At 45.5% G+C, this 12500-nt stretch overlaps 1 protein-coding gene across 1 annotated transcript in view; it reads left to right on the plus strand.

Annotated features, from left to right (window-relative positions):
* Window positions 1–12500, plus strand: part of syngap1a (synaptic Ras GTPase activating protein 1a) — a 43669-nt gene that overhangs the window by 16041 nt on the left and 15128 nt on the right. The window lies entirely within an intron of this gene.

Genomic DNA, 12500 nt, shown 5'->3' on the forward strand with positions numbered 1-12500 from the left:
GTGAAATAAGTATTTGATCCCCTACCAAGCAGCAAGAATTCTGGCTCCACAGATTGGTTATGTGCCTATATGGACCACAGATTAGTCCTGTCACTTTAAGAAAGTACTCCTAAATCAGCTTGTTATGTATATAAAAGATGCATGCCAACAGAATCTGTATCTTCCAGTTCAACCTCTCCAACACCATGGTCCAGACCAAATAGGTTTTAAAGGATGTCAGCGACAAGATTGGAGACCTGCACAAACCTTGACTAGGTTACAGACAGAAGCTTGGTGAGAAGGAGACAACTGTTGGTGTGATTATTTGGAAATAGAAGATATACAAAATAACTATCAAACGCTCTTGTTCTGGAGCTCCTGCAAGATTTCCCCAATGGGGTAAAGATGGTCACGAGAAAGGTTAAAGGTCAGCTCAGAACTACACGGAAGAAGCTTGTTCATGATTTCAAGACAGTTGGGACCACAGTTAGCAAGCAAACCATTGGTAACATGCTATGCCACAATAGATTGAAATCCTGAAGCACTCGCAAGGTCCTCCTGCCCAAGAAGACCCGTCTGAAGTTTGACAATGAACATCAAGATGATTCAGAAAAGGTTTGGAGAAAGTGCTGCGAGGTACAGGTACAGGATGACGTCACCACATTGAGGGGATGAGGGACGAGCCAGTGTACCATAAAATCTTGGACGAGAACCTCCTCCCCTTAACTAGATCACTGAAGATGGGTCGTGGATGTGCCTTTAACATGACAAAGACCCAAAACATGTTGCCAAGACAACCAAAGAGTGTCTTAAGGAGAAGCACATTTAATGTCCTAGCCAGTCTCTAGACCCTAGTCCTATAGAACATCTGTGAAGGAGACGAAAACAACAGCCAAGAACCCTTAAAGATTGACAGAGGAGTGGACTAAATGTATCCGGACACATGTGCACCTGCTGACCAACTATCAGAAATGTCTGACCTCTGTGCTTGCCAACAAAGGTTTCTCCACAAAGTACAAAGTTATGTTTTGCTTGGGGATCAAATACTTATTTCACTGACTGAAATGCAAATCAATTTATAACCTTTATATAACATTTTTTCCCTGATTTTTTAATATGCTGTCTCTATCAGTTAAAATAAACCCACCATAAAAATTATAGACCCTTCATTTCTTTGTAAGCAGGCAAACTTACAGAATCAGCAGAGGATCAAATACTTATTTCCCTCACTGTATGTGATGGTTTCTATCTCTCTTTCAGAAGTGTATGCATTCTAAAATAATGCTAAAATATAGTTGAGTGCTTCTCATTGTACATCCAGTGGGGGGGCGATGTGTTAATGCATAATGATTGTGCTCATCAACGGCACTTTTTACTCGGCCATCCAATCGCAGCGAGGGGGGGGCGGGACAAATACCGCATCAACCAATCGGCACATACCTGTAGTCTACAACCTTATGTCTGTCTACAATGCCTAAAATCAATGCAGGAACAGTGGAGGCTGGTGCTAAAAATATTTGGGGGGCGCAAACAAACTGAAAATCCAACTGTCAGTAATGCAGGACTATAAATAGCCATTAATCAGGTGACGTATCATTATTACAGTCAATGTTAATACATGCAAATAAATGTACCGTGAATCAGTGAATTTGAATTGAATGTGGGTTTATTATCAGTAATGACGTAATCAAGGTAATCATTAAAAAAAAACACAACACACTATAGTTACCTAATCATTGGCCATTAACACTATTTGAAAATAAATTTTGCTCTCCTTTCTTTCTGACTTGCAAATTTCTCAATGACCTTCTGGTTAAAGTCAATGATCTCAGTCACCATTCTCTTCTCCATTGACAGCATGGCCAATGCATTTAGTCTCTCCTGGGTCATGCTATTTCTCAGAAAAGTCTTAACTCTTTTCAAAGTTGAGAAACACCTCTCAGCCTCTGCTGTGGTCATGGGTGTGGTGATGAGGATCTTTAGGAGAGTGACAGTCTCTGAAAAGACTTCTTCAAGATTGTTCTCCTTAAACAGCTGCAGTAGGTCCACAGCACCACAACAGGTTCTGAACTCTTCCTTGCAGTAGAAGAGACTAAGCTCTGTCTCTATCTTACTCCCATTGAGCACTGGATAGGCCTTCAAAGTCCTACTCAGTGCATCTTCAGGAAACGCCACTGTGTACTGTTCAAACCTGTCTGATTGCAGCAGGGTGGCACTAACGAGGTGGCTTGTGAAGCAGAACCGTTCCATGGTGTGTTGGAGTATGGTGTCACAGACCTACAGAGTGAAGGACAAAAACAAAAATGATGTAGTGATGACAAAATGTCAATTTCAACTGCAACATGATCAGTTGTAAGTCATAAGAGAGACGGAGACCAGTTTCAATGTTTGAATCCCTGATTTATCCAAACTTCATACATATGGACTAGACAAACATGCCAAGTTTCATGAACTTCTGATGCTTAGGGCGCTAATAGCATTTTTTTATTATCAGCCATTTTCATATCAATCAGATAAAAAGGGCACACCACTAGAGGAAACCTAAGAATAACAAATCTATTTAGATCACTATTTAAAGACTATGAAAATGGTTAAATAGATTGACTTGTAGTAAAATATGCATTGCAAATAAATGTAGTATAGTTTCATAAAGTTTAATAAAGCCCAATATCAAAGGATCTACTCTTTGCTACAATATTTAAGCAAAAAAATTATAAACTCAAAGACATGAGAACACATTTAGTACCCACAGAGGGTAAATGAAACAATGCCGTTTAACTTGTTGTTAATATTTACTTTCTTTTTGATAGCTTCCTTTGATAGCTTTTCTATGAGAAACTGCAGAGTAACAAGGACTACAATAAACTTACCTCTGTTGCAATCCGTTCATGGACATCTGGACTAAGCAACCGCCACCTCTTTGGTTGAGAAGCTCCTTCACTGCTTTGGTTAACCAGAGAATGGAGAGAATTTCTGCAAAGGATTAAGAAAATGTATGACTAATAACAATAATAATGATAACAAATTCAAAAGAAGGAATACAGCTGCTACCTGATCTTCTGTATGTCCTGCTGGAACTGCTGGATGATCCCCTTAATGTGGACTGAATCATGTCCTTCTTCTGGAGTTTGGCATAGAGGATGTCCACGTGTGGCATGATGTTGTGGAAAAGTTGCAGAAAGAAAAATTAAAATCCTGATCCTCCAGCAGCATGGCAAAGCCTCCTGCCTCTGTGGTGGTCACAGGGTCAAAGTCACCTGACTCTCCAATAGTTTCAAAACAGCGAATGAGGCCCTCTCTGTGCTCAAACACTGTATTGATGGCACGGCTGTGGAAGTTCCATCTAACACTGCTTGATGTTGGTAGTCTATGGGCAACTACTTTATCAAGAACATCTGTGCGCTTGGGTGATCTTGAAAAAAAGCTGGCAAATCCTCCAAGGTTAGAAAAAAAATTCTAACTTTGGGTATGTGAGAAGTGGCCTTTTGCATTATTAGATTGAGCTGATGAGCATAGCAGTGGATGTAATGGGCATTTGGGTACACATCTTGAATCTTCCTTTGAACACCTGCAGTGGCACCTCTCATCACGCTGGCTCCATCATACGCTTGGGAGATGAGTTTACTCTTCTGATCCTCTGGAAGGATGACAGTAAGATGCTCTTTTAGTGCTGTAGCGATGGAATCAGCTGTAGTTGAATGCAGATGAATAAAAGCAAAAAACCTCTCCTGTACGTTGCTTTTGCCATCAATGTAGCGCAGCACAAGCACAAGTTGGCACTGTGTGGCAATATCGGTGGTCTCGTCGGCCTGGATTGATAGAAAATCGCTGTTTTGTGCTTCTTGGATTATGTGTTCCCTCATAACAGACAACATACAGTCCAACAGCTCGTTCTGCACGGTTTTCGAAGTTCCCTTAAACACAGAGGCATTCTCGAGGTGCTCTTTCAAAACTCCATCAAGAGAAGCAACAAAGTCGACCAAGCCACGGAATATCCCGGGGTTATCTGAGCTCTCGCTCTCATTGTGGCCACGCAAAGCCAGCTCAAATGCGCCACAAAATTTTACACAGTCTATTATTCTAGACAGGATGTGTCGATTTTTTGTGACCTCTTCATTGTGCCTTCTAATGCCAATCCTGTAGCCTTCATCTAGCTGTTCAGCAATGCTAAGCTTCCCAAAAAACTGGAGCCTCATAGCGTTGTCAAGATGGCTGCGGCTACTTTCATGTCGCTTGCACTTATCAGAGAGATGTTTTAAATCGCAAACCCCTGTTGTTGTCCACAACGTTTCGGTGCCAAGACTTTGAAACAGCAAACAGGGAAAACAATAAAAGGCATGACTTACATCGCATCCAGCTAGCCAACTCCGTTTTCCATAAGAAGTGCCGGAAAAGCACCGAGTGTAAGATCGACCGCGATCACTTGACTGCTGCTGAATTTGCAAGTTGGGTCGATCTGGTCCAAGCTCCTTGATCCGTTTTTTTTCTTCATCCGAACGCCTTTGGAACGGGTATTCTTGTAAAGATAAAACCGAATTTTCTTTCATCTCGAGATAATTTCGCTTGCTTCCACGTTAATCAGTACCTGTCAGTCAAATGACAATCTGCTGAGCGGTAATGAGAGGCGTTAAGAACGGTCCAATCACATGAGGCCAAAAATATAAAAACAATAATGATTCGCTTACAACAAAAGTGGGAGGGTTTGGGGCGCAGCAAAGGACGATTTGAAACAAGCCAATTAGAGCTCAGCCTCAAATCACATGCTTTTCAAAAATGTACGTGCCTACATACACACTCGTTTGTCCGGTGCCCCGCACACACGTATGAACAAAATACAATTTTGATTTTTTAAATAAATGATAATATGACTAACGGTGGAATAGTACGACTAAATTATTTTATTTCGTTATTAATTTGCGAAATATATTATATAACTTATTGTTGGCATATTAAAGTAGCTTTCTTCTCTGGCTAACTTGACCGGCCGCCACTGTGCAGGAATGAATACTTTAGGATTTGAGTGTCAATGTCTGTATCAGATAATATCAATGGACCAGAGGTGTAAAGAGTACCTGAAAACCATACTTGAGTAAAAGTACAGATACCCTGCAGTGAAAATGACTCCATTACAAGTTACAAGTCACCAATTCCAAAACGACTTGAGTAAAAGTCTTCGAGTATCTGATTTGAACAGTACTCGAGTATTTTACTCACACTGAATGTAGGCTCTAAGCAGCACTAGTCCTCAACACTTGTCAGTGAAAACCAAGAAACATTGATTCGTGAGGAGAGCAATCGCATCAAACTGAACACCTCAAAATTGCAACAAATCAAGGTCAACACCATATCCTACGTCTATTACAAACACCAAAGTCTCAGTTAAGCTCAAATGCTCATGAAACCAATATCCTCCAAAAAGGTCTCTTCAGTAAAACGGATAAATAAAATAATGTTAATGAAAAAATTACAAAAGTCAAAGCCTTTTTGCACTGGACATGCTGGTTTTGGCCTTATCGTCGGCTGCAGTCATGTCCTCTTCCCACATAAAACACCAGCGATGTCACCTACCTGGTAATGCACCCGCATTCGCATAAAGAAGCCACGTTGACAAGTTTCAGTATGGGCAAAAATGCACAAGATATAGTACCGTCAATGCACTGTAAATGGCAATATTGGTTCTTCTGTAGCAGAAATAAACTGCTGTAGATAAAGTTGCCATGCAAAATGTAATGTGTAATTGCATTAGTCATTACAATTGTAGTGGAGTAAAGAGTACAAATACTTATTCAAAAATGTAGTCAAGTAGAGAGTAAAAGTTGCTAATATCTTTAATACTCAGTAAAACTACAAAGTACCCAAAAAGATACTTAAGTACAGTAACTAATTACATTTACTCCAATACTTTACACCACTGCAATGGACTACCACGATGTTAAAAAACGTTAATTAATCAAACTATCTGCGAAACTAATACTAGTTTGACAATACTTAGGCGGACATTCCGTATCAAGGCAAACAATGTGCATCAATGCGTTGTCGAGCGCCCACAGTCTGTGTTTTCAGATGCATTTAAATTCTCGAGGGAAATATATGGAGCCTCAAATATAAGAGACACAGAGAAGGCTCATAAATTTAACTAACAATCGCTGTCAGAATCGCAAAAGCAGACAAACGGCCATCTGGTGAATTATGGTAGAGGTAGAGTCCACTTTAATGCGACCTATATCCCATAATGACAGGGTAAAACGCAGAACCTCTTTCTACTTACTTTCCTTTTCTTTCTATTCTTGTAGAATCCGTTGCATTCATTTCAACCATCGGATTTCAGTAACAGGAAATAGTATTGTAATCATAGTATTTTAATCACAGATTTGTTTTTCTGGGAATGGAATGTGTTGGTAAATTATAAAAAAAAGAATTTAACTGCGCGATTGTAACAGGTATAATATTACCCACATTTTATTAGTAATGAGTTATATTACTGCATTACAGCAAAAACGAATACATTACTGTAATGTCGTTACTTTTGTAATGCGTTAATCCCAACACTGTCCCAGGTTACCCAAAGCATGCTGTCCCACATTCTCAATCAAAAAATGTTTGAAAGAAAAAAAAAACACATTTTCAACACTTTAATACATATTTTGTTGCTAGAATAGATCACAAACATAATTTGACAACAATTAGGAACATTGTCTCATTTTTAACAGATTTATGTCCTTAACATTAATCTTGTCAGAATCCTATGTCACTGACCTTGTCACGCAATTCCCAGTGGAGCTTCTTGATTGACAAGTGCCCAGCCCCTTTCTGTGGAATCACCCCATGAAGTGTGATTTCAGTCACATGGCATCCATGCTAAAACTATGTAAAATAAGTAAAGTCCTGTTGACTAAAATTTGTTAGAACAGGAAATAAACACACTGGAGTTTAGGTGTCCCAGATTACCCGAATTCACACTATCTGGATGTGCACTTAAAAGTGTGTAGTGTAAGAAACTGAAATAAAACTCTACATCTCTCTCTCGCTCTCTTCAGTCAGCACATGTGACATTGATCAGAATGTGTCCAGTGAGAGATTTGAGCGACAAATCATGCATGTGTTATTATCTCATGACTGCGAATAGAATTGAATTCAGTGCTCGAATTTTGGCAAAAAAAGCGCCAAAATTTTCACCGGCCCCACCACAAAAAAAGTGTTAAATAATATCTAGTTATTTGTTTGTTGGTTTTTTTACCTATGTAATCTTAATAAATAAGCGTATGATACCATCAAAACTATTAGCCTATAACTCAACAAAACTGAGACGTTTATTATGCTGCTGCCCCTTTAAGGGAAGCACAGATCTAATATAATGTAACACACGCGTGTTGTTCCCGTTAGACATGATTGATTACTTTTTACAAGTATACTTGGTAATATTGGCATTTTGGCATAATGTTGTGTCAATATGTCAGATTAAGAAGACGTGAAAGAGAACGTCTTGGTTACGGATGTAACCTCGGTTCCCTGATGGAGGGAACGAGACGTTGTGTCGAACCGACAGAATGGGGTTTGTCTTGAGAACCAATCATCTTCTGAGTATTTAGAAAAGGCCAATGAAAATTGGCGAATCAAATTTGCATGCCGGGCTCCTCCCCGGATGTCCGGGTATAAGAGGGAAGGAAGCCGGCGTGCTCATTCATTCACCTTTGGTCTGAGGAGCCTAAAGCATCCTCCCCCGACCGCTGGGGTGGGCGGCCAGTGTTGTGGCATGAGGGACACAACGTCTCGTTCCCTCCATCAGGGAACCGAGGTTACATCCGTAACCAAGACGTTCCCTTTCTGTCGGTCTCTCGACGTTGTGTCGAACCGACAGAATGGGGTTCCTATGGAAAACGCCACAGCACTGAGCCGCATCACAATCTCTGCGGAGCGACGTTGACTGGCCTGGGCGAGTCAGACGAACACGCTAACGCGAAATTATGACCCTCCAGTGGAGAGAAAGGGGGACCCAGAGCTTTACACAAAGTTGGGAAGCCCCTGTCACCGGCCGTCACGGGCGGAGGCCTAGTTCTCTAAATGGCGAGAAGCCGCCCGGCACCGTACGGGCCACTGGGTAAGCATTATTCCCCCCCGGGGGAAAAACGCTGCAGAGGCCACTACCTACCATAGGGAGGAATTAGTGGAGACACCACATGGTCTCACCATCAGGGGAGAACTCATGGGAAGAATGTGCGGACTGCAGGAGTTAACCGCAAGGTGGGAGTCCACCTGGGGAGGTCATGGGTTGCCAAGGTGGGAACCATTCATGAGGATGCATCAGACGGAACAGCCCACGGAGGGGGGGTTACCACGTCTGGAGCACTAGGTCCGGTTAGAGCCATCTGGGAGATAACTCAACTGTTCCCCGGCCTAAGGGGGCAGGGCTGCTCTGCCGGTGCCGGTGTGCCGCTCTCCAAGGAACTTCTTCTGTAGCCAGTGTTGGAGCGGTCGTATGTGCATCGACCCGAGGGGGACCACCCCCGCCGAGGATGCCATGTATCCCAGGAGCCTCTGAAATTGTTTCAGGGGGACCGCTGACTGTCTGAGAGCTTCAAGCAGTTCAACACTGATCGGGCGCGTTCTGCGCTCTGTCAGTCGCACTGCCTATAGAAGGCCGCGTGGGTGCGGGCTTCCTCGTCGCGGGGTGAGCGGGGCCGCTCATGAGGACATGAGTCGAGTTCCATACCGAGAAAGAGGACGCTCTGCACCGGGGAGAGCTTGCTCTTCTCAGTTGACCTGTAGCCCCACCGATCTAGGTGCCGGAGCACCAGGTCCCTGTGTGTACACAACAGATCTCGAGAGTGCGCCAAACTGAGCCAGTCGTCGAGATAGTTTAGTAGGGAAGTAGGGCGGCTTCCACGACCTTCGTAAAGACTCGTGGAGACAGGGACAGACCGAAGGCCGAACCGTCGGAACGGCCGATGTCGAGGGAGGATCGAGACATGAAGTACGCGTCCTTCAGGTCGATTGCCATGAACCAGTCCTGACACCTGACGGACGTCAGGATGCGCTACTGCGTGATCAACCTGAAAGGCAGCTATTGTGTAGGTGCCTGTTCAGAACACACAGACCCAAGATAGGGCGCAACCCCCCGCCTTTCTTGGGGACAATGAAGTACAGGCTGTAAAACCCGTTGAACATCTCGGCTGGTGAGACGGGCTCGATCACTCCCTTCACCAGAAGGGTGGCGACCTCGGCCCGAAGTACGGGAACATCCTAGCCTCTGACTGAGGTATATCGGATGCCCTGAAACTTGGCGGGCGTGAGGCGACTGGATCGCGTAGCCGAGACGGATCGTCTTCCCTAGCCAGCTTGACAGCCTGGGAAGCTGGACAGGCTCCCAGAAATGAGACGGGTACTAAAGGTACGATCTTTTTCATCGTCCCCCCGGGGGGTGGTTCGATGGCTAGCAGTACGGATTCCTTGCCGGGGGAGGTCCCCCAGGGAGGAGATCGGCTCTGCTCTTTTTCCTGCCTGGCGACTGCGCAGCTCAACGCACTGTCTGACTGAGAGTGCTGAGGGCTGGTGTTTATACTCGACATTGCGCTTCGCCATGACGCAACGTCGATGTTGCCGTTCCCCGTCGTGCAGAGGGTGGGAGCGGCTGTGATAACCCAGAGAGAGAGGAAACTCTCTTTTGAGAGTAAGTGGCCGGAGGGGGCCAGCAAATGGAGAGACGGGGCAGGATCCGTCCCTATCTGACTTCCCAGCGATGTGGCTGGGGTCGGGCCCAATGGTAGCCTCGATCCCCCTGAGGTCTTCCCATGAAGGCCGCATCGCTGCGGCTGCTGATGGGGCGATGGTCTCCTCTTCGCTGTCTCCTCCAGGGGGGGCCGCCTGAGTGGGGGGCCCAGAGCTGGAGGGCGTCGAAGAGGACCAGGGCTGCTGGGAAGCAGACAGTGCACGGGACTCGACAGCCGACGGGCGGGGGGTGAGCGGGGGGGTTGCGGCTCGACAGCAACACCAACCAGTCCCCCCTTGCGAGACGGGTGCGTCGAGAAAGTGGACCTTCTCAGCGTTACTCATCTGCGCAAGGATCGGCCAGAGGAGTTTCTCATAGACCACAAGTGTGGACATCGTCCAACCCAGGGCCCGCGTGGTCACCTTGGTCGCCCGTAGAGCGAGGTCGGTGGCGGCGCAGAGTTCCTGCATAAGTGCTGGGTCGGTCTTACCCTCGTGAAACTCTCCCAACACCCTGGCCTGGCAGCAGCCATAGCGTGGAGAGAGGAGGCACCTTGGTCCACCGCAATGTAAGCTCTCGACACCAGAGATGCCGAGACACCACATGCTTTGGACGGGAGTCTAGGTCGAGCCCCCCCAGGTGGCCGCCGCCTACGGGCACGAGTGCACCGCGGCGGCATACTCCACCTGAGGGAGAATGACGTATCCTCCAGCTGTCTCAACCTCGAGGGAAGAGAGGGTAACCGAACTTTGTTTGACGTGAAACGTGCCGGAAAGGGGGCGTTCCAGGTCTTACTAAGTTCCTCATGCACTTCCGGTAAACACAGCACCAGGGGCGGGCGCGGCTTGGAGCCGCGCTCAAACCCGATGCGCCATGTAGCCAGCCGCGAGTGCCGGGAGAGGCAGTGCGGGCACTGCAACCCAACACTCACGGCGGCCCGGGAAAGCATGGCTGACACTTCAACGTCCGCTTCTTCCTGGGCTCGACCCCCCGAGGGAGGGAGTCGGAGTCGGATGGCAGTACGTCACCCCCGATGCTGCAAGAGACATCTCATCATCATGCATCGTGTCCGAATACGTGATTGAGGAATAAGACGGCGGACCGTCTCCTGGGGAATGGTCAGACGAGCGAGACGAGGTGTGAATGGTCCGTGAGCCAGTGGCTGGCAGATTATCGCTCACAGTAATCCTCATATCACCCTCGCTGCTTGCCGTAGCGGACGGCAGGGCCGTAGTCCTGCCGCCACGGAACGGGGAGCAAACGAGGTGGTGGCTGAGTCCCGTGGGAACACAGCCACCCGTGACGCAACGTCTGTAATCGACGATCACACGTCTGCCCCAGCGTACTGGAAGCAGGCATCGTGTTCCGTCCCCCTCCTTTGATGTGTGTTTGCACCCATGAGAACAGCGGGACATGCCACGCTGGAGAAATTTGCTCTTTTAGAAAGTAAATTTGCTCAAACACCTCCGGAAACTGCTGAGACGCCCAGGGGAGATCACTGCAGGAAGGACCGTCCGCTGTCCACTCAAGATCGTAGAGAAGCTCATCAGATGCGTAGGCTCTGAAGAACAAAAGGTGAATGAATGAGCACGCCGGCTTCCCTCTTATACCCGGACATCCGGGGAGGAGCCCGGCATGCAAATTTCATTCGCCAATTTTCATTGGCCTTTTCTAAATACTCAGAAGATGATTGGTTCTTAAGACAAACCCCATTCTGTCGGTTCGACACAACGTCGAGAGACCGACAGAAAGGGAACTCAGTATTCAGAACTTCAGTATTTTGCGTATTGTCTGATGCGGCATTCCGGCTGCGCACGTATATTAAACAGCACGTGAGAACCGAATCCAGTCCTCTTTTGCATGTTCATCTAAATAGGCAAGTCTTAAAAACGTACAAATTATAAATTTCCATGACGATACAGCACTGGCCCGATTGGGCAAATGACAGTTCTCTCAACTGGCCCGAGGATCTCCCATCGTGCAGTCCTTTATGTCGAGCCCTACTAATTATTAAAAACAGGCTTACATAAAAGAACAGGCTTGGTGAACAGAAATGACTTTTGAACAGTAGTGTACGTCCAACAGAATAATTCTAGCAATATTTACCAATGTAGTATTTACTATTTTCCCTAAAAACAACTGGATGATTGACACTTTGTGATAATAATGTTTGTTCCAAAAGACTTGTTGAAATACAAGAAACTAGTTTATTAGATATTAAAAATATAAATTGTTACAAGACCGGCTGTCAGTCTGTGTGTTAGTGTTGTGGGGATTTTTCAATGATTTCAGTGCAGTTTACATAGTTACGTCTAGTAGGTGGCGGCAAGCGACTGTTATGAGTGAGTCTGTCAGACTAGTCAACCATTTCAGTCCAAAAGTCTGCTTTATTCAGGAACTAACTATGGCTATCAACATGTCAATCATAGCTATTTCAAGAGTGAATCCCGCATTAATATGCTGATGTAATTCCCGAAACTTTGCAGCGTGTATGTGGCCGTTGGTCTTATCAGCATGAAAAACAAGTTTTGTACAATTCTGAATGGATTATATATAGCACAGAAACACTCCCTTTATAATGACTAAAAAGCTGTCACTCATCTTCATCCAGATCTCTAGCACCCCAGAACCAGGCCTAATAATAATTTACGCAAGGATACAAAAGCCCCGGCATGGAGTTGATAAATATAGTGGAAAGATATAAAGAGAGAGGAAATTACCCCTCAAAAAAGTAGAAGCTTCCTCTTCCCGACTGCAAGTGGAGGTTTATTATTCTCCATTTTTTAGCTGAAGTGAGCTTCACCGGAGCGACGCC

This window comes from Triplophysa rosa, linkage group LG16 (assembly GCF_024868665.1).
Source record: "Triplophysa rosa linkage group LG16, Trosa_1v2, whole genome shotgun sequence".
In the NCBI taxonomy this organism is placed as follows: Eukaryota; Metazoa; Chordata; class Actinopteri; order Cypriniformes; family Nemacheilidae; genus Triplophysa; species Triplophysa rosa.